Source organism: Canis lupus, chromosome 2 (genome assembly GCF_011100685.1).
Source record: "Canis lupus familiaris isolate Mischka breed German Shepherd chromosome 2, alternate assembly UU_Cfam_GSD_1.0, whole genome shotgun sequence".
Lineage (NCBI taxonomy): Eukaryota > Metazoa > Chordata > Mammalia > Carnivora > Canidae > Canis > Canis lupus.
Genome location: NC_049223.1, coordinates 11,595,136 through 11,617,874, shown reverse-complemented (window position 1 = coordinate 11,617,874; position 22,739 = coordinate 11,595,136). Strand labels below are relative to the sequence as shown.

Below are 22,739 nucleotides of genomic sequence, written 5' to 3'. Positions count from 1 at the left end.
AAATATAGTTGTTAAGAATAACTATTTAATACCTACTAAAAGAAAGTGTGCAGAGGATGCAAAGATGTTAGTATATTTGCCCTGCTGTGGAATAGTTTACAGTTTAGATGAGAGGATGAAAAATACACACAAAATTATAATGAATAGAAAAAGCTGATTTGGCTCTATTGATAATAAGGGATGGTCTAGATCGGAATCTTTAGGAGTCAAAGATAAGGAACACAAGAGGGGCATTAATGAAAACTTTGGGGGCAGCCCTGGTGGCTCAATGCTTTGGCACCTGCCTTCAGTCCAGGGCCTGATCCTGGAGACCCGGGATCGAGTCCCACGTCGGGCTCCCTGCATGGAGCCTGCTTCTCCCTCTGCCTGTCTCTCTCTGTTTCTCTCTGTCTCTCATGAATAAATAAATAAAATCTTAAAAAAAAAAAAAAGAAAACCTTGGGAATAAAGACATTTCTTGACTGCATTTGGAAATTCCATAGAGCTCAGGAGACGTTGGCTGGAAGCATGGTTTTCAGTTGTGGAAATGAATTGTTGCTAAAAGTGAGAGTGAGGCAGGTTGGCTAGAGAGGGTCTACCTGGGGAGATAATTTTATATCAGGTAAAAGAGTGGGTACTTCGGGAGGACACCTGGAGGGATAGGATAGTAACAGGAAGCAGGTGTTATATGACATTTGTCTTAAGGAACTCCATTCATTCATTAATATTTGTCAGGCACTATACTTGATTCTATAGATGTTTACAGAGTGAACAAGACATATGTGTTTCCTCCCTTCATAGAGATTTCAGTCTAGTGGGGAGAACTATGTTACACTCATGTATACATAATTCCGATCTTGATGAGCAGTATATGAGTTACACAGTAGCCTGTGAAATTTACAGATTGGCTCAATGATTAGCACTAGTGTGGTGAGAGCAGGATGTAAAAATGCATTAACCTCTCCCTTTTTTTCTTTAAGATTCTTTTTTTTAGAGTAGTTTTAGGTTCACAGAAAAGTTGAAGGGAACAGTGATTTCCTTTATAGCCCCTGTCCTGATCCTTGCATAACGTCCCATTATCTACATCCCTAACCAGACTGAGACATTTGTTACACCTGATGAACCTACTCTGACACATCATGATCATCTAAAGTCCATGATGTACCTTAGGGTTCACTATTGGTGTACACTGTATAGCTTTAGACAAATGCGCAACAACATGTATCCAGCATTATAGTATCACATAGATTATGTGCACTGCCCTAAAAATCCTCTGTGCTCTGACTGTTCATCCTTCTCCTGCCCCTAAATATTGGCAACCACTTATCTTTTCACTATCTACATAGTCTTCATTGCCTTTTCTAGAATGTTATATAGTTGGAATCATACAATTTATAGCATTTTCAGATTATCCTTTTTCACTTAGTAATATGCATTTGTTTCCTCCATGTTTTTTCATGTCCTGTAAGTTCATTACTTTTTAGTGTTGAATAGTACATTGTCCAATATTCCATATGAATAAAGCTGTTGTAAACATCCATGTGCAGGTTTTCGTGTGGACATAAGCTTTTAATTCTTTTGAGTAAATTCCAAGGAGCATCCCTGCTGGATCATATTATAAGTATATATTTTGTTTTATAAAAACCTGCCAAAATGTCTTCTAGAATGGTTGTAGTGTTTTTGTTTTCTCACCAGCAATGAATGAGAGTTCCTGTCGCTTCACATCCTTACCATCTTTTGGTATTGTCAGTGTTCTGGATTTTAGCCATTCTAATAGATGTTTAGTGGTATCTTGCTTTAACTTGCATTTCCTTGATGACATATGATGTGGAAAGCATCTTTTCACATGCTTATTTGCCTAATTATATATATAATTTTTGGTAAAGTGTCTCTTCTGGTCTTTGGCCTATTTTTTAATTATATATATATATATAAAGGTTTTATTATGAAAACAAAACAAATACCCCAGGAGAAGGGTCCTTGATTACCAGAAACATCAAAGAGTACTTTCTACCATTTTTATTCTGTTGTGTTGAGGCCAGCATTGCAATAAAGAAGCTAAATAGTTTCGGACTCATTTTCAGTAACTGACATTTACAGGAATATACTAGAAACGGCACTAGAAAGTTTTTAAGAAAAAGTTACAGTAAACTTGCAGGCACATCATACAGAAAAGTAACATTTTAAATATAAAAAAAGAAAACTTCCGGAAGCGTTATGCCAGTCCTGGGGACCAGGTTACACTGCATCCTTCTCTGGGGGGGGGGGGTTTCCCAGAGGGCTGTCACAGACGTGGTTGTGGCAGAACAAAAACAGAAACAAAAAGAAGACATACCTTACAGTTTGTAAGCAAGATGACGCGCCCCAGCACGAGCAGGGGTCTCTGCCGCCACCCCCGGCCTCCAGGGCTCCCGTGAGGCCCACCTACTAAGCACACGGTTCCTTCCCGCAAACATCCACAGGCTGACTCGAGGGGGCCGAGGATATCTCTGAAGAGAAATCGGCTTTGAAGTGTGCACGGAAAGCCTCAAGAAGCCACAGCACCGTCCAGCTACACGCTCCGAATGGATGGCAGCCCTCTGCCGTGGCGGCCAGCGGCCTCCTCCCGGGGGCGAGGGACAGAGGTGTTCCAGAACCCGTGTGTCCCGCGCAGCCAGCGGGTGACCAAGTGCTCTGAAACGCTCCCACTGTGCCGGGGGCGAGGACCACACGCTCCCCACCAACCTAAGGGCTCACACAGGCCACCGCCCCCGCTAGGCCTGCAGCTGGACAGGTGCTCCACGGGACCCCCGCGCCCCCAGGCACCCTCTGCTCAGGGACGTGCGCTCGCTGCACGTTGCCAGAGATCCTGCTGTAAGACCATCCGTCGTGTCATGTATTAATTCCTTAAAGTCCTAGTTTAAATATTCCATTACCGATCTGCTTAGAAAACACCTTTGAAACACAAGGGTAACTCTAAAAAATGTTAAGTTGGGATCCCTGGGTGGCGCAGCGGTTTGGCGCCTGCCTTTGGCCCAGGGCGCGATCCTGGAGACCCGGGGTCGAATCCCACGTCGGGCTCCCGGTGCATGGAGCCTGCTTCTCCCTCTGCCTGTGTCTCTGCCTCTCTCTCTCTCTCTCTCTCTTTCTGTGACTATCATAAATAAAAAGAAATAAAAATAAAAAAAATAAAAAATGTTAAGTTGAAAATCCACATATATTTTTATTACAAACAAAACTTAATGAAAAGTTTAACAAACTGGCTCAACACTCACCAAGCGTCAGAATCACCAGCAGTAAGAAACATGGTAACCCGCCACCCGCTGCTTCATCGGTTCCATGTCCGGCAAGGGCATCTGTGATCCTAAGGGTCGGTGGAACCTGAATCCACTTTAGGATTTTTACAGACTGCCCCCTACTAGGATATTGATGACCCGAACCTCCCACCCACTCCAACCACCTGGAAACTCACCACCGGACCACAGGCCAGGCCACCTGCAGCTCCGTCCCCAGCACCCACTTCCAGGAAGTCCTCGCAGGGAGGTCTGGGACAGTGCCCTGTTATTTCTGTGCTAATGGGAAAACGCTCAAGCAGGGAGCCCAGTGTGGTCTTCAGGGAGCAAACCCTCCTGTGGCCAGAGGCTCTTCCACCCCCGTGAGAGTCTGGCCAGGCCCCTGTCGCTGGCTGGAAGGCTGCACTGGAAGGCTGCACAGGGCCGCAGGGCCCCTGACCTGGGGGTTGGGAGGTTAGGGGTACCCCCTTGGGGGTCCTGGACGGCCGACCCCTGGCACTCTCGGCGGAAGCCACAGTGCTCCAAGCTCAGGCAGGCAGTGCGGGGTGTCCCTGCACTCAAAGGCTGCAGGGCAGCCTCTGGAAAAAATAAAACCGAAACATAACCTTCTGTTAAACTCTGTTTATTATTATTATTATTATTATTATTATTATTATTATTATTTACAATAGAAAGTTAAAAATCAAGACTTAGATTTACTATACATTTTTTTCTCTCAGATTACAAATTTTATATTATATAACTGGGGTTCCCTAAATTGATTTCTTTTAAAACAGTCCTAAAGAGACCAGAAGTGAGTACAAAAGAACTCAACACACAAAATGTGAAGACCGAGAATGCGCTGCAGCTGGAAGTTGTCTACACCCACACGTCTCCCAATCCCACATGTGGGCCGGGAGGACACACAGAGCCCTGTGGGGCAGGGCTGGGGAGGGCGAGCGTGCAGAGGAGACAGCACCGGACAGGCGCAGGAGGCCAGCACCTGGAGGCCACGGGTCTGCCATCGGAGCAGGGTCTGGGGCTCTCCTCCAACCACTGAAAAGGCCTGCATTTCTTTTTCTTTCTTTTTTTTTTTTTTTTAATGCATTTCTTTTGCAGTTTTTTTTTCTAAACCACCAATGATGTTAATAAATAAAGTGTTCATGGGCCCCTGAGTGTGCAGCAGCGGCAGCTCACGAGTTGGGGACACACCATGGGGCTGGACTTTCGTAGAAAATTGCTGAACCTTACAAAAAAGTCTCCTTTAGTTTTTTTTTTTTTTTAATCTTTTTTTTTTTTTTTTTTCCAGTTGAGGTAAAAGTTTCAGTGTATGGAAAGCTGCGCGTGGCACAGGCGGCCCCCCGTATTCCCTCCCAGGAGCTCCCGACGCCCCTCTCTCGGTGCCCATCCGCCTCTCCCCACCGCTGCAGAAGCCCGGACTGGAGCCCGCAGCACCTCCACAGTCCCCTCACCCTGCAGCAAGAGGTGACCCCGGCCGTGGGGCTGAGCTGAGGGGACACAGACATCGCCTGTTTGCAAAGCTGACAGCCTATGGTGCAGTACCATCTCAGAGAAACTTCCTTTCAAACAATGCTTTCTGGAGCTACAGACCACGTTGGGCATAAGAAAGGGGTTTTGCAAGAAACTTCAGATCACATCTGACATGTTTTTTTTTTTTTTTTTAATTTTTATTTATTTATGATAGTCACACAGAGAGCGAGAGAGAGAGGCAGAGACACAGGCAGAGGGAGAAGCAGGCTCCATGCACCGGGAGCCCGACGTGGGACTCGATCCCGGGGCTCCAGGATCGCGCCCTGGGCCAGAGGCAGGCGCCAAACCGCTGCGCCACCGGGGATCCCTGGATTCCGTAACCCTGAGTTTTAAAGAAAACCTGCAGGCGCGGAACCAGAGCAGCAGCAGATCAACCAGAGCAAGGGACACTGCAGAGTTCCGGCGGGTGCGACTTCGCTGGTTTTGTCCTGATGTGCGAGTCCAGCGCTCAGTCTGAGTCGCTGCAGTGGAGCTGGATCCGCCGAACTGCTGCTCCCGGACCGAGGAGCTGCTGCTGCTGAGCCGGGCGGCCCTCCCGAGGGCGCAGAGCCCGCTTTCTCCTCCTTGGCAGGCTTCTCGTTGTTGTTCAGCTGCCCACGGACGTCCTGCCGCGCGTCTCCGACTCCTTCTTTTCCTGAGCTAACTCCTCCTTGGACTTGGCCGCCTGCTTCTTCCCGCTCGTGGAGAAAGGCTCCCTTTGCTTTTCCTGTCAACAACACTTGCTCCCGCACAGTGGTGGGTTTCAGAGGCTCAAAGTCAATCTCTCTCTGCTCAGGCCTGGGTCCCTGAGCGAGGGCTCCGGGACTGGATGAAGTGGACCCCGCAGCCCCGTGTCCCCGGGCAGCCGGGCGGTCTAGGCTGAGCTGGCGCCCTCGGCCTAGCTCACGGGCAGGCCTTGCTCCTCCTCTCCGGGTCGTCGAGGCCGATGCCTGCTTGCCGCCCTGCTTCGGCTGCCTGCTGGCCTGGCTGCGCTGCCGGCCTTCTCGGCGGGAGCCCTCTTCGGTTGGGCCTGCTTGGCGGCGGGGCCCCCTTGGCCTTCTCGTCCTCAGACTTGGCCTTGTGCCTCTCCGTGTCCTCGTCTTCGTCCGCGTCCTCCTCCTTCTCCTCCTTTCCCTTCGGCTCCTTCTTCCTCTCTGGCTTGTTCCCGGGCCCGCGACAGGGCGGCGAGCTGCTCGTGCACAGCCTTCAGCTGCTCCTGCAGCTCCGCCAGCCGGGCCCGCTCCTCCTCCTCCTCCTCCTCCTCCTCCTCCTCCTCCTCCTCCTCCTCCTCCTCCTCCTCCTCCTCCTCCGAGCTCTCCTCGCTGCTGCGGCTGCTCTCGGCGCCCCTGCTCAGCACCGGGGCTGCGGGCGCAGGCAGGGCCGGCGCCTCCCCCGGCTCAGCCGGCATCTTAGCAAACCGCACCTCAAACACGGCCGCAGCTTCCTGGCCACGGCCACCACCTTGTGGCCTGGGGGTTGTACTGGTAACAGCTGGAGAACATGAACCGGGTGTCAGCAGCGAAGCCCTGCGCGTCTGGGCACTCGCGACTGTCCGTCTTCTTGACAGTGCTGAGGTCCATCGGGTGCTCGGTGACGTCGTGGTAGTCGTGCAGCTCCAGGGCCTCGGCGTCCACCGGCTGGAGAAGGGCCAGGCGCAGGCCGCACGCTTCTTGCACGGCCTGTCCTCGAGGACGCTGTCACAGTGCCGCGAGTGCTCGGCAGCTCGCCCTTCCGGCCCGCATGCTGAGGCACCTCGCCGTCCTCTAGACCCTTCCAGGGCGGTGCGATGGGGCGGCCCCCACTCTCTCGCCGAGCCCCCACCTCGGCCTGCTTGGGGTCTGACAGTGGCGGCGGCGATTCGCTCCGGCTCGCGGATGGAGTGGGCGTCGTGGTGGCTGCTTTCCGCTTTGCACCCTTTTCCTTGACGACAGGCGCTGTGGGAGGGACCACAGGGATGGATGATGGGCGTCGAGGGAGGGGGTGGGGCGGCGGCGGGGGCGCAGGGACCGACGTGATGTTTGCGGTAATGGTTGGCAGAGGGGGGGCAGCAATGACAGGCGTCTGGAGACAGTGGGGGGACGCTCTGGAAGGGGGTTGCTGGGGAGACAGAGGACACGGCCACCACTTGCTGCCCACCTGCACTCCGGGTTCCTGCGCCGCGTTCCGGCCTTTGCCCTTCGGAGCAGGGGGTAATAATTCAACTTCGTCCTGGGGCACCTGGGCCACTCTCTGCAGAAAAATTTTCTCTAAGGCTTGGGCCGTTAGCACTGTGTCATCTGTGGGCTTGTTGTAAATGTAACAATTTGTAAACATGGTGTGGAAGTCCTGCATAGCATTCGCTGGCGCTCCAGTAATAATTATTTTCTAGTCTCTTCTGAATAGTCCCCATATCCATTGGGTGTTTATGATTTTATGGTAATCGGGCAGGTTTAGCTTGATTGCATCCACGGGCTGGTAGAAGGGCCAGGCGAGCTGGTGATTCCAGGGCGTCTTTACCACCACGTTCTGCGCGTACTGCAGCTGCTTGGTCTTGCGGCCAGGCTTGGCGGGGTTGGAGACCTCCCGCGGGTTCCCCGGGATCCCCGCGGGCGCGACCGTCCTGGTGGTGGACATCCTCCGCGGCTCGCTCACTGGCCGTCACAGCAGCGGCTCAGGGAGGCCCTCGCTTCCACTGCGCTCCTTTTGGAGGCCTGACATCCCCTTTGTAGGCCCAGCCAGGCAGCACTTGGCCTCGGCGGCTCCGACGGCCGTCCCTCCGCTCCCTATATATATTCTGGATAACAGTTCTTTACTAGATGGTTCTTTTGTAAATATTTTCTCCAACTCTGTGCTTTGTCTTCTTATTCTCTTGACATTGCTGTTTGCAGAACAGAAAATTTTAATGGAGTCCAGTGTATCAGTTATTTCTTTCATGGATTGTGCCCTGGTGTTGGATCAAAATCATAGCCATACCCAAGTTCACCTGCATTTTCTCCTACATTATCTTGCAGAGGTTTTATAATTTTGCATTTTATATTTAGAATATTTATAAATAGAATGTGATCTATTTTGAGTTTTATATTTGTGAAGGATGTGAAGTCTGTGTCGGGACTCAGTGTTTTTGCATGTGGTGTCCAGTTTTACATTATCATTTGTTGAAAATACTGTCATTTTCTTTCATTGTGTTGTCTAGTCCTCTGTCAAGATCCATTGACTATATGAATCTCATTAACTTTTAAAAGGATGTGATAGAATGAATTTGAATAGCTAAGTGAACATAAATGGGAGGTTCCAAACAGAAGAAATGGACTGTGGTAAGGCATTGAAATGAGTGAGGAGGAAAGGAATCTTGATTTATTAAAGAAACTGTGATAGTTTGAGCATATGTGCAAGAGAAGCATAGAGATTGTTGAGTATTAGCTTAACCATGGTAAGACTATTATACTAAATAATAGGAAAGCCATTTAAGGATTTTTATGCAATTGCATGAATTTTAAAGGTCTTTAAGTGTTTATACTTTGGCAGTGTGTAGAATGTATTGAAGGGGAAAGTAGGGAAATAATGGTTTCAGTTGGGAGGCTTTAAGAGGAAAGGTAAGAGATTATCATGAATAGAAGTGACATGGAAGAGATAGGTCATAATAAAAATTTAATAAGTAGAATAAAGAAACACTTGGCTGAGTTTTGGGAGAAAGGGAAAAGGGATGTTTTAAGTAATACTCCTGAATTTTTATCTTGACTTCTAAGATATAGATTGAGGGGGGTGGGGAGCAGGAGGGAGGAAGGAGATCATTACTTTTTTTTTTTTTTGGCACTAATAAGAGAACAGTGCATTAGAGAAACAATATTTGGATTTATTGACATAAATAATTGAAGCTTTGATACTTTACTGGATTTACCTGGGTGAGAGTAAGGTCCAGTGTTCTTAACTAAAACTTTGACATGGCAGACCATTTAAAATTTTCCATTCTAGCTGAAGTCTGAAAAATGAAGTCTCCTCTATTCAAAGGAGAGAGGTTATTAAGTGTAAATATAAAGAAGGATAAAGGGTCAAATACTAAACCCTAAGGAGAAGCTCATAATTAAGGAAATGTAAGGAAAGATAAGCCTTTGAAGAAAAATTAGAAGTGAATGAACTATTAAGTAGGGTTGTTTTGGGATACCAGCAAATAGGTCTAACTCTTAAATAGAACCAAGAATTTGATGAAAATGAGAAAGGAGAAAATTTCATATTAGAAAAAGGAATGTCACTAGTGCTCGTTTTTTGAGTACCTGCTATATAACATGCATGATCTGAGATCCCACAGTAAGCAAAAATGCAGATATTCCTTTGCTCTCAGAGCCTGCTTCCTAATTGGGGAGAGGCTGAACCTATAATAAATGAGTAAATTACATATTTTTGAAGGGCATAATGCTGAAGAAAAAAAAAAAGTCCTGGTAAGGGTAATGGGGAAATGATGTGGTTGGCAGAGAACTTTGCAAACTTAAATAGGGTGGTCATAGTAGATTTCAATGACACACTGATTTAAAGCAAAGACTTGAAAAGATAAGGAAATAAATCTTAAGGATATTTTAGGTAAAAGTGTTCCAGGCACAAAGAAAGAATTGAAACAGGAGCATACTGAGTTGAGCATACTGAGTTGAGCAATAGCAAGGGGACCAGTGTGGCTGGAGGAGAGTGTTTATGGGAAAAAAATGATCAAAAAAGCAAGTGAAAATTGTATCTTTTCATCTCTTTTCACTTTTATTGAGAGATAGTTGACACACATCACTGAATGAGGTTTAAGGTATACATCATAGCGCCTTCCTTTCTTTAGTTTACCTAATTGTGAGAATACAATATATAATACATAAACAAAGTATGTATTAGTTGACTGTTTATACTATTAGTAAGGCTTCCAGTCAACGGTAAGCTATTACGAGTTTGCCTCTTAATTTTGGAAAGTTAAATTTTATATGCAGATTTTCAACTATGTGGAGGGTCACACCTCTAAATCCCTCATTGTTCAGGAGTCAACCATATATGCCACAACTGCTCTAACCATTCCTCCATCATTGGACACTTAGATTGTTTCCCTGTTTCCGCTATTATAAATAATGCTGCTGTGTATCGGGAGGTTCATTTATCTTTTCTTGTGTTTTCAATTCCTTTGGATATATTCCCAGAAATGGACTGTAACTAGTTCTATTTTTAATTTTTGAGGAGCCTTCATTCTGTTTTCCACAGTGGCTGTACCAGTTTACAACACCCACCCCCCCCCAAAGGTGCACAAGTGCTCTCTTTCCTCTACATCCATACCAGCATTTGTTATCTTTTGTCTTTTGGATGATGGCCATTCTAACAGGCATGAGGTGGTATCTCATTGTAGTTTTAATATGTATTTCCCTAATGACTAGAGGTGTTGAACATCTTTTCATATACCTGTTGCCTATCTGTGTATCTTTTTTTGAAAAATGGTTATTAGGTTTTTTGCTCATTTTTAAATTGGGTGATTTTTCTGCCATAGAGTTATGTGCATTATTTATTTGGTTTGGCTATTAATCCCTTATCAGATATATGGTTTGTGAATATTGTTTCCCCGTTCTGTAGGTTGTCTTTTCAATAGTTGATGGCTTCCTCAGGTGTGAAGAAACTTTTTAGTTTGATGTATTCCCACTTGTCTATTTTTTATTTTTTGGTTACATTTTAGGTGTGATTTCCAAAATATAATTACCAAGACCAGTGTCAAGGAGCTTTTATCCTGTATTTTACTTCTAGGAGTTTTATGGTTTCAGGTCTCACAGTAAAGCATTTATTTAATTTTGAGTTAATTTTGTGAGTGGTGTAAGCTATGGGTCCAGTTTCATTCTTTTACATGTGAGTATCCATTTGCTCCAACATCATTTATTGAAGAATTGAAGACAATTCTTCATTGGGCATTCTTGACTCACTTCTCAAATATTTGTTGACCATATATGCTTGTATTTGTTTCTGATTCCTTATTCCATTGGTCTCTTTGCTTCTGTGCCAGTATTCTACTGTTTTAGTGACCATGGCTTTATAATAAATATAACAAAATCAGGAACAAGAATGCCTCATGCCTTGTTCTTTCTCAGGATTTCTTTGCCTTTTTTTTTTTTTTTTTGGCTTCATATAAATTTTAAGTTTTTTTTCTATTTTTGCTAAAAAAAAAAGTCACTGGAATCTCAATAGGGACTGCATTGATCTATAGATAGTTTTTGGTAGTATTGACATTTTAATAATAGTGATTCTTCCAGTCCAGGAACATAGGATACCTTTCCTTTTTTTTTTTTTAAGACTTTATTGATTTATTCATGAAAGATACAGAGAAAGAAACAGAGACACAGGCACAGGCAGAGGGAGAAGCAGGCTCCATGCAGGGAACCCAACGTGGGACTTGATCCTGGGTCTCCAGGATCACACTCTGGGCCGAAGGTGGCACTAAACTGCTGAGCCACCTGGGCTGCCCTACCTTTCCATTCATTTATGTCTTCTTCAATTGCTTTCATCATTGTCTTACAGTTGTTAGCATAGATCTTTCACTTCCTTAAATTTATTCCTAAGTATTTTATTGTTTTTCATGCAATTATAAATTGGATATGTTTCTTTATTTCCTTTTCAGAAAATTTGTTATTATAGAAATTTTATTTTGTATGTCAATTTTGTGTCTTACAACTTGGCTCAATTTGTTGATTATTTTAACAGTTTTTTGGTTGAATATTTAGGATTTTCTCTATACAAAAACATGTTATTTGCAAATAGAGACTATTTTACTTCTACCTTTTGAATTCTGATGCCTTTTCTGTTTGTTGACTAATTGCTCTAGCTAGGACTTTTAGTACTATATTGAAGAGGAGTGGTGAGAGTGGGCACTTTATCTTGTTCCTGATTTTGGAAGAAAAGCTTTCAACCTTTCACCATTGAGTGTGATATCAGCTATGGGCTTGTCAATATGGCCTTTATTATTTTGAGGTATGTTACTTCCATACCTCATTTGTTAACTGTTTTTCTCATGAATGACTGTTGGATTTTGTCAAATGCTTTTTCTGTGTCTATTGAGATGATAATAGGATTCTTTTCTTTCACTCTATTAATGTGATGTATCACATTGATCAATTTCCATATTTTGAGCCATCCTTTCATCCCAGGGATAAATCCAAGTTGATTATGGTGAATGGTCCTTTTAATAGGCTGCTGATATCTTTTCTAGTATTTTGTTGAGAATGTTCCCATTTATAATCATCAGGGATATTGGCCTATAGTTTTCTTTTTTAGTAGGGTTCTCATCTGTCTTTGAGAACGAAGATAGTGCTGACCTCATAAGGCTTATTTGGGGATGTTCTCTACTTTTTGTTTTTTTGGAGAAGTTTGAGAATATTGGTATATTAATTCTTAGAAGTTTAGTAAAATGTACCAGTGAAGCCATCTGGTTCTAGGCTTTTCTTCATAGGAACTTCTTTTTCTGTTTGTTTTTTTAATTTTTATTTATTTATGATAGTCACAGAGAGAGAGAGAGAGGGGGGGGGGCAGAGACATAGGCAGAGGGAGAAACAGGCTCCATGTACTGGGAGCCCAACGTGGGATTCGATCCCGGGTCTCCAGGATCCAGGATCGCGCCCTGGGCCAAAGGCAGGCGCCAAACCGCTATGCCACCCAGGGATCCCTTTCTTTCTCTTTCTTTCCTTTGTTCTCTGTTTCCTTCCTTCCTTCCTTCCTTCCTTCCTTCCTTCCTTCCTTCCTTCCTTCCTTCCTTCCTTCCTTCCTTCCTTCTTCCTTTTCTGATTCACTCTCCTTACTAGTAATTAGTCTAGACAGATTTTCTATTTATTCCTGAGTCCATTTTAGTAAGTTGTATGTTTCAAAGAAATTTTTTATATCTTCTCAGTTGTCAGTTTTCTGGTGTATAGTTGTTTGTAGTAACCTTTTATGAATTTTTGTACCTTTGTGGTATTCATTGTCATATCTCCTTTTTCACTTATAATTTTGTAATTTGAGTTCTTTTTTTTTTCCTGTTAAAAATGTATCAATTTTATCTTTTCAAAGAAATAACTCTTAGGTTAATTTTTTTTCTATTGTTTTTAATTTCTCCATTTCATTTATTTCTGCTCTAATCTTCATTGTTTTCCATTTTCTTTGCTAACTTTGGGCTCAGTTATTTTCTGGTTCATAAAGGATAGAGTTAGGTTATTTATTTGGAATATTTCTTGCCTCTTAGTGTAGGCATTTATTGGTATGAATTTTCCTCCTAGAAATGCTTTTGCTCCACCCCTTAATTTTTGTAATGTTTCCATTTTCATTTGTCTCACAGAACTTTTATTTCACCTTTTTTTTTTTTTTGGATTCATTGATTGTTCAAGAATGTGTTATTTAATTTCTGAGTATTCATGAATTTTCCTGTTTTCCTTATTTTCAACTTCTATTTTCACATCAGTGTGATCAGAGAAAAATATTTGATATGGTTTTAATTTTCTCAAATTTGGTAAGGCCTGTTTTATGGCCTACCATATAGTCTATGCTAGACAACGTTCCATGTGCACTTAAGAAGAATGAATTTGGCTGTTATTGCATAGAATGTTTTGTATATGTCTAAGTCCATTGGGCCTCTAGTGTTGTTCAAATCTGCTATTAACTTACAGATTCCTTGGATAATCTACTATTGTTGAGCGTAACATGTTAAAGTCTTTAACTGTTATTGTATTAGTGTTTATTTCTCCTCTTATCTCTGTTCTTTTTTGCTTTATTTATTCAGATGCTTTGATGTTGGTTCCATAAATATCTAGTTGTTATATCTTGTTGATGTATTGACCCCTTTATCATTAAATAATGACCTTTTTGTTCTCTCTTTTTATAATTTATTTTGTTTTTTTCTTTTTTTCACATATTTTACTTATTTACTTGAGAGAGGGAGAGCATGAGTAGGGGCAGAGGGAGAGGGAGAAGCAAATTCCCGGCTGGGGACTCTGGGGATTATGACCTGAGCCCAAAGCATACACTTAATTGACTGAGCCATCCAGGTGCCTCTCTTTTTTATGATTTTAAAGCCTCTTGGTTTGATATAAATGCAGCTATTCCTGCCTTTTTTTTTTCTCATTACCATTTTCTTGAAATATCTCTTCCTTTCCTTTTAGTTGCAGTCTATGTGCATCTTTGAGGCTAAAGTATTAGATCTTTCTTTTCTTTCTCTTTTAAATTCATTTAGCTATTCTGTCTTGATTGGAGAATTATTTACATTTAAAGTAGCTATTGATAGATCAGGACTTATTTTTGCCTTTTAAAAACTTGCTTTTGGGATGCTGGGTGGCTCTGTGGTTGAGCATATGTCTTTGGCTCAGGGCGTGATCCTAGGGTCCTGTGATTGAGTCTTGCATCTGGCTCCCCATGGGGAGTCTCCTTTTCCCTCTGCCCATGTCTCTCCCTCTCTCTCCATGTCTCTCATGAATAAATAAATAAAATCTTTAAAAAAATGTTTTCTGGTTGTTCTGGAGATGTATTGTTCCATGTTTTCTTTTTTGTTTTAATGTCTTTTGGTACTAGTATCCTTTGCCTTCTTTGTCCTGTTCTTTTGTGTGATTGCTACAGTTTTTTTCTTTGTGGTTTTCATGGGCTTACATAAAACATCTTAAAATCACAAACCCTATTTTAAGCTGATAACAACTTTACTTCCTGAAATTCCTAAAGTTGATACTTCTACTTCTTCTCCCCCTCATATTTTAGGTAATTTCTTATAAAATTTACATATTTTTTGTATTCATAACTAATAACAATTACTGTAGTTATTGTATTTTTACTACCTTTATTTTAACTTTTAAAGTAGAGTTGTAAGTGAATGATGCACCACCATCACCATATTACAGAATCTAACCTTTACTGTTTACTATTACCAGTGAGTTTTATACTTTCTTTTTTTTTTTAAATTTTATTTATTTATTCATGAGAGACACAGAGAGAGAGGCAGAAACATAGACAGAGATGTAGGCTCCATGCAGGGAGCCTACATGTGGGACTCCAGGGACTGATGTGGACTCGATCCCGGGACTCCAGGATCATGCCTTGGACCACAAAGGCAGACGCTTAACCACTGAGACACCCAGGCATCCCTATACTTTCTTTTTATATTTTTATAAGGCTTATGTTTTACTTTTACTCAGAATTCCCTTAGTGTTTCTTATAAGGCAAGTATAGTGATAATGAACTCCCTCATCTTTTGTTTGGAAAAGTCTTTATTTCTCCATTTCTAAAGGACAGCTCTGCTGGGTATAGAATTCTTAATTATTCTTCAATATTTTGAATATGTCATCCCATTTTGTCCTGTCCTAAAAAGTCTTTGTTGAGAAATCTGCTTATAGTCATAGAAGTTCCTGTGTATGTACTTTTCTCTTTTTTCCTTAATGCTTTTAAAATTGTTTCTTTGGCTTTGACAATTTAATTGGTCCTTTTTGGTACAGCTTTTTTCAAAGTCAGCCTATTTCAGGTCTTTTGAGCCTTATGGTTCTGTATGTTCATTTCTCTTCCCAGGTTTGGGAAATTTTTAACCACTATTGCTTTCAGTTTGCTTCTGCCCTTTCTCATTCTCTTTTCCTGGAATACCCATTGTATTTATGAGTCCCTTAGGATTTTTTCACTCTTTCTCATTTTATCTTTTTGTTTCTCTGACTGGATAATTTTCCTATGTCTTATTTTTTAGGTCACTAATTCTTTCATTCTGCATGGCTAAGTGTACTTTTGAAATTCTATTAACTACTTCAGCTCAATTACTATTTTTTTTTAACTCTAGGATTTCTTTTTATTTCTGGGTTTGTTGGGTTTTTTTTCTGGTTGCTGTTTCTATGTCAATAAAACTTCTTGTTTTATTCATGGATTATTTTCCTAATTTCATTTAATTGTCTATGTGTTATTGTAGTTACCTAAAGTTAAGAAAATTATTATAAATCTGATAGTTCCTAGATCTTCATTTTTTTAGGGTCAGTTTTTAGAACTTTATTAGTTTCCTTTTTTTAAGATTTTATTTATTTATTCATGAGAGAGAGAGAGAGGCAGAGACACAGGCAGACAGAGAAGCAGACTGCATGCAAGGAGCCTGATGAGGGACTTGAACCTGGGAATCCAGGATCACACCCTGAGCAAAAGGCAGGTGCCCAACCACTGAGCCACCCAGGTGTCCCTATTAGTTTCCTTTGATGGTCTCATATTTACTTGGATTTTGTTATCTTTGATTTCGTACATTGGTATCTGCACACTTGAATAATTTGGCTCCTCTTCTAGACTCTATAGATTTGCTTTGGCAGAGATAGATCTTCAATAGTCACCTCAGTTTAGGTCACTAGGCATTGATTTTGGGAGGTGGTGCCTGCTATTATGGTCTAGTTTTTGGCAAGGCAACTTTCCAAGCTCTAAGTTTGGGTATAGGGAAAGAGGTGGAAATCTGTAAGATGTGCCCCCCAGTTGCATGAATTTTCCATCTGGCTTACTAGATGGTCTGGACTGGGTACTACATTTAGTAGACAGGGCTGTAAATTCATTTCCTTTCACTAGCAGGGGAGGACCCAGTGTCCGCATGGCTCATTTGAGGGTACCTGAATCTACACAAGAGTGTGCACTGAATTTCTTGGTCATCTGCTCTGCAGATGTAGAAAGCCATGGGCTGTTCTCTCTTTTCAAGTGCAGCTAGAAGCAGAGCTTTTGGATGGCCTGTACAGCAGCTCCCCATGTGCTCTTGTTAGGTTCCCAGGTCACAAAAGTTGAAGGCTATATTAATATACTTGGGGCTATGAATTAGTTTCTCTGCCCAGGAGCAGTGGGAGGGGCACCTTTAAAGGCAATAAAGCTCTTTGTGTGTTATTTTATCCTGACCTGTGTCCCAAGTTCCCTGGCCAAATATCAGCCACTGGCTTTGCTCTGCTCACTGTTGTATATGCCTGTCTGTCTCTTGGCTACAGTATTGCTGGCTTGTTGTAGCTCCCATTTTTCACCAGCCCTTCTGGTCAGGTGGGGCTGGGAGATGCTATCCTCAGTGGTGGGGCTGTTTTAGTTCCCTTTTCTGAATGGGATGGGATGGTGCTGCTCCAGGCTTCTCTGCTTTTCTGTCTTTTGACTCAGTGAGAGCCAGAAGCTACTCTCAACCTTGGCTATGAGTTAATTCCTCTTCCTAGGTACAGCAGGCCACCCCTCTACACCTGGTACTGGCTTTGCTCTAGAGACAGTTAGCTCTGCCTTTCTGCTTATTGGCTTACACATTGTTGGTTACAGAGCTTCCAGATATCCTTGCCAGCCCTTCTGGTCAGATGGGGCCTGGGAGCCACAGTGGGTGTGGCTGTGTTTCAGGTTACTTGCTTGGGTGGGGTTGGGAGGGGCGCCTCCTGGCCTTGCTCACATGTTCCCCAAACGAGTTTTTCTTCTGGGTGAGGCCATGATGCACCCTCAGCCTTGGCTGTGAATTAATTCCCCTGCCTGGGTGCAGCAGGGGAATTTTTCATACCCTGTACTGGCTTCGCCTTGGGGACTGTCAGAACCACCCACACACCTCTTGGTTGGAGTATTGCTGAGCTATACAGCTTTTAGGTTTTCTTGTCAGTGCCCTCTGGCAAGATGGACCAGAAGACAGTCTCCCCAGCAGATGGAGCTACAACTCCTTGCTTGGGTACAGTTTCTAGAGTCAGCAAAACTTGTATGAGAACCCAAATGAAGCAGACCTGTACTCCAGTGAGTTCTCTGGTCACAGTTTGTCCCAGACTTGGTTCTGGTGATGAGCAAAGCTGCTGGTTGGGGCCACTACTTGGATTACTAATCACTTGGGGAGTTGTAGTCATGAATTCCATCTGCTAAGATCTGTGTGTTGGTTATTGCAAGCCTCACAGTTTCCCCTGCAATTCTCATGGCATGGGACCAGAGTAGGGGCTCTCATGAAGTAATCTGCAGTGGTGGGGTGGTGGTGGTGGTGCTGATTGTCCCCTTGAGTTCTCTTCTTTTGGGGGGAACTGGAGGTTCAGGGAAGACCTTTCCATGTGGTGTTGCTCCTGTCTGGGAGAAAGACAAAGTAGTCAGAATATAGTTGCTTCTCTTACCCTTCTAATACAGTCTGTCTTGGTCTCTGTGATGCAGGGGATGTTTCAGTATCATCTCTGTATTCTAGGATTTTCTCAGCTGTGTCTTGTTTGTCAGTAGTTGTTTTTCTGAAGGGGAATAAAGCAGAAATGACCTATGTCAGCATCTTGTTGATGCCACTGTCTCTTAAATTTTCAGAGTTAGCAAGAATCTAAATTGATCTTCTTTGGGATACACACATACACACACATACATACATACACTATATATATTGGGCTATATATACACATACATAAATTGTGATATATGTATACACACATTTCCATATATGTATATATGGAAATATAAGTTAACTCAGGCTCATCAGGATCTCACAATTATATTTGGATTGTGAAATTTCATTAATGAGTACATGTTAATAATGGTAGTCATGACTATATTTGATTAGGTTAGTTTAAACAGATAGCTTCATATCTTAAGATCAACTGATTAGTAGCCTTAGTTACATTGGCAAAACTCCTTTGCCATGTAACATAACTTAATAATGTTATAACAGCAGGGTTGGAGACCATGAGGGCTATGTTACAAATCTGCTTACTGTAATTTAATCGCTGGTCCCTGTGATTCCTCTCATATACAAAATGCATTCACCTTTTCCCATGATTTCCAAGGATCTCACTCCATTATAGCCACAATAAAAAGCCTAAATCTTCAATTAAATCTAGTCTCTCTGTAAATCTAGAAATCATCACGCAAATTATCAAGTAAATGTGGTAGATCTCCTAGACACAATTCCTTCCATCTGTTAACCTGTGAAATTAACTATAGAAGTTATCTCCTTCCAAAATTCTTAACATATAATCATAGGACAGGCATCAGGATAACACCTGACATTTTAGTTAAAAAGGAGAGGGAGAATGGAAGGTAGAAAAAGAAATCACTGGTTCAAAGCAGTTTTGAAATGTAGCTGGGAAAAGTTGAGCTGGAGTTCTTTGATTTGGTTGTAAGATATGGGTTCTTACTTCTGTTGTCTGGACTCTTGGTTCCACCTTCTGAGTCATTCTTCCTTTTGCATGAAAAGTAGTATGTGTTTTCTTAGCAGTAACTAGAACCCCTAACCTGCAAACCATCTTCCTTTTTTAGCTACTTCCTACCATTTTTAGCTCTCTTCCTGTGTTTCTACCATTCCATCAATATATCAGTGTTACCAGTACCTACAATCTGCTGATCATACCAACACTTCAGTGTCTCTCATCCTTTCATATCTGACTTCCCTTCTTAGGCAGTTTAAATTCCATTGCTTCATATTGGAATGACTGCCTTACATCGACCTTCAACTTCCTTGTTGTCCTTTGATAGTCACTAAAGCACTAACAGATTTTTTATAAAAAGGTTTATTTATTCATTCATGAGAGACACAAAGAGAGAGAGAGAGAGAGAGGGAGAGACAGGCTTCCTGCAGGGAGCCTGATGTGGGACTCGATCCTGGGTCTCCAGGATCATGCCCTGGGCTGAAGGCGGTGCTAAACTGCTGAGCCACCTGAGCTGCCCAGCACTAACAGATTAACTGTGCCTCTCAGCCCCCTCAGCTGTGCAGCTGAATGTGGCTGGGGAAGAAAACAAGCAGTGTTGTCTGTCCTCACTGTATGTGGATGATCACTGCCTTATTTTTGTTCTTGTACTTCCAAGGAATCATTGTATTTCTCTACTCCATTCACTCACCCATTTACCTCAGGGTATAGCACATTTTTCTCCTGTCTTTAATATCCATCTTCAGCGTTCATGTCCCTAGCCTCAGATGATGATCTTATATCTTATTTCACTGAGAAAATAGGAACAATCAGAAAGATTTTAGTAAGCTCCAACAAGCCTTCAACCTATCTACAAACTCTCTTTTCTCCTTTATCCTGGATAAACCGTCCATGCTCCCAGCAATTGTCACCCCTTTCTCCTATAAGTACAGCCCATGCCTGCCTGACATGACTCCAGAGACTTTTCTATTGGCCTAAAGACAGTTTTTGTATCTCACATCTTAAAAAATGTTTTTCTCTCCATCCTAATTCTTCCTCAGCTATCACATCATTTTTCCCTTTCCTTTACAAAATATATACCTAAAAATAATTACATATATTGCCTTTAGCTTTTATCTTTAGAATTTTTTAAATTCACTTTAGTGAGGGCTTTGCTGTTACCATCAAGCAGACACTGTTCTCATCAAAGTCACCAGTGATTTAGATCCAGGGGTCTCTTCTCAATCTTCATCAAACCTATCACCGGCTTTTGACATTGATAGTTTAATACCTACTTGACTTGATGTCCTTGACACTAGGAATCACTCTTAATCTTTCTCTTATTTTTGTGCCTTATTCTTGCCACTTTCATTATTTTCTGATTTATATCTCCAGCCTGAAATTTTCACCTGAGGTACAGACTGATTAATATATCTAGGTCTCCACTAGACATGATTACTTGAATACCTAACAGGATCTTAAATATAGCATGTCCAAAACATAGGTCCTGTTTCCCCCTCTCTCCCAAAACCTACTTCTTCACAGTCTTCTCCATTTCATAAATGGTGTTTCCATTGTTTCATTTTTAAAAATATTTTTAATTGAAGTTCGATTTGCCAACATATAACTCCCAGTGCTTATCCTGTCAAATGCCCCCCTCAGTGTCCATCACCCAGTCACCCCATCCCCCAACCTGTCTCCCCTTCCACTACTCCTCGTTCATTTCCAATACTTAGGAGTCTCTCATGTTCTGTCTCCCTCTCTGATACTTCCCACTCATTTTCCCTCCTTTCCCCTATAATCCCTTTCACTATTTCTTATATTCCCAGAATGAATGAAACCTTATAATGTTTGTCCTCCTCTGCTTGACTTTCATCACTCAGCATAACACCATCCCGTTCCATCCACGTTGAAGCAAATGATATTCATCCTTTCTAATGGCTGACTAATGTTCCATTGTATACATAGACCACATCTTCTTTATCCATTCATCTGTCGATGGACACCAAGATTCCTTCCACAGTCTGGTTATTGTGGACATTGCTGCTATAAACATTGGGGTGCAGGTGTCTTGGTTTTTCACTGCATCTGTGTCTTTGTGCACAGTGCAATTGCTGGGTCGTAGGACAGTTCTATTTTTAACTCTTGGAGGAACCCCCACACAGTTTTCCAGAGTGGCTGCACCAGTTCACATTCCCACCAAGAGTGCAAGAGGGTTCCCCTTTATCCACATCCTCTCAAACATTTGTTTCTTTTGCTGTTAATTTTCACCATTCTCACTGGTATGAGGTGGTATCTCATTGTGGTTTTGAATTGTATTTCCCTGATGGCAAGTGATGCAGAGCATTTTCTCATGTGCTTGTTGGCCATGTCTATGTCTCCTTTGGTGAAATTTCTGTTCATGTCTTTTGCCCATTTCATGACTGGATTGTTTGTTTCTTTGCTGTTGAGTTTAATAAGTTCTTTATATATCTTGGATACTAGCACTTTATCTGATATGTCATTTGCAAATATCTTCTCCCATTCTGTAGGTTGTCATTTAGTTTTGTTGACTGTTTCTTTTGCTGTGCAGAAGCTTTTTATCTTGATGAAGTCCCAGTAATTCATTTTTGCTTCTGTTTCCCTTCCCTTCATAGATGTATTTTGCAAGAAGTTACTGTGGCCAAGTTCAAAAAGGGTGTTGCCTGTGTTCTCCTCTAGGATTTTGATGAATTCTAATATCATGTTTAGATCTTTTAACCATTTTGGATTTATCTTTGTGTATGGTTTAAGAGAATGGTTTAGTTTCATTCTTCTGCACGTGGCTGTCCAATTTTCCCAGCACCATTTATTGAAATGAATTTAATGAAGACTGTCCTTTTTCCAGTGGATAATCTTTCCTGCTTTGTCAATTATTAGTTGACCATAGAGTTGAGGGCCTATTTCTGGGTTCTCTATTCTGTTCCATTGATCTATGTGTCTGTTTTTGTGCCAGTACCACACTGTCTTGATGACCACAGCTTTGTAGTACATCCTGAAATCTGGCAATGTGTTGCCCCCGGCTTTGGTTTTCTTTTTCAATATTCCCCTGGCTATTCGGGATCTTTTCTGATTCCACACAAATCTTAAGATGAATTGTTCCAACACAGGGAAGAAAGTCCATGGTATTTTGATAGGGATTGCATTGAACATGTAAATTGCCCTGGGTAACATTGACATTTTCACAATATTAATTCTTCCAATCCATGAGCATGGAATATTTTTCCATCTCTTTGTGTTTTCCTCAATATCTTTCAGAAGTGTTCTGTAGTTTTTAGGGTATAGATCCTTTACCTCTTTAGTTAGGTTTATTCCTAGTATCTTATGCTTTTGGGTGCAATTGTAAGGGTTTGATTCCTTAATTTCTCTCTTTTCAGTCTCATTGTTAGTGTATAGAAATGCCACTGACTTCTGGGCATTGATTTTGTATCCTACCACACTGCCAAATTGCTCTATGAGTTCTAGAAATCTTGGGGTGGAGGCTTTTGGGTTTTCTATGTAGAGTATCATGTCATCGGCGAAGAGGGAGAGTTTGACTTCTTCCTTGCCAATTTGAATGCCTTTAATATCTTTTTGTTGTCTGATTGCTGAGGCTAGGACTTCCAGGACTATGTTGAATAGCAGTGGTGAGAGTGGACATCCCTGTCTTGTTCCTGATCTTACAGGAAAGGCTCTCAGTGTTTCCCCATTGTGAATGATATTTGCTGTGGGCTTTTGTAGATGACTTTTAAGATGCTGAGGAATGTTCCCTCTATCCCTACACTCTGAAGAGTTTTGTTCAGGAATGGATGCTGTATTTTGTCAAATGCTTTCTCTGCATCTATTGAGAGGATCATATCGTTCTTGTTTTTTCTTTTGTTGATATGATCTATCACGTTGATTGCTTTATGAGTGTTGAACCAGTCTTACATCCGGGGGATAAATCCCACTT

The 22,739-nt window shown here is 42.2% G+C and overlaps 1 protein-coding gene and 1 pseudogene across 1 annotated transcript in view; one reads left to right on the top strand and one right to left on the bottom strand.

Annotated features, from left to right (window-relative positions):
* Positions 1-22,739, top strand: part of MALRD1 (MAM and LDL receptor class A domain containing 1) — a 754,089-nt gene that overhangs the window by 132,532 nt on the left and 598,818 nt on the right.
* On the bottom strand, positions 5,061-7,373 carry LOC119871076 (annotated as a pseudogene).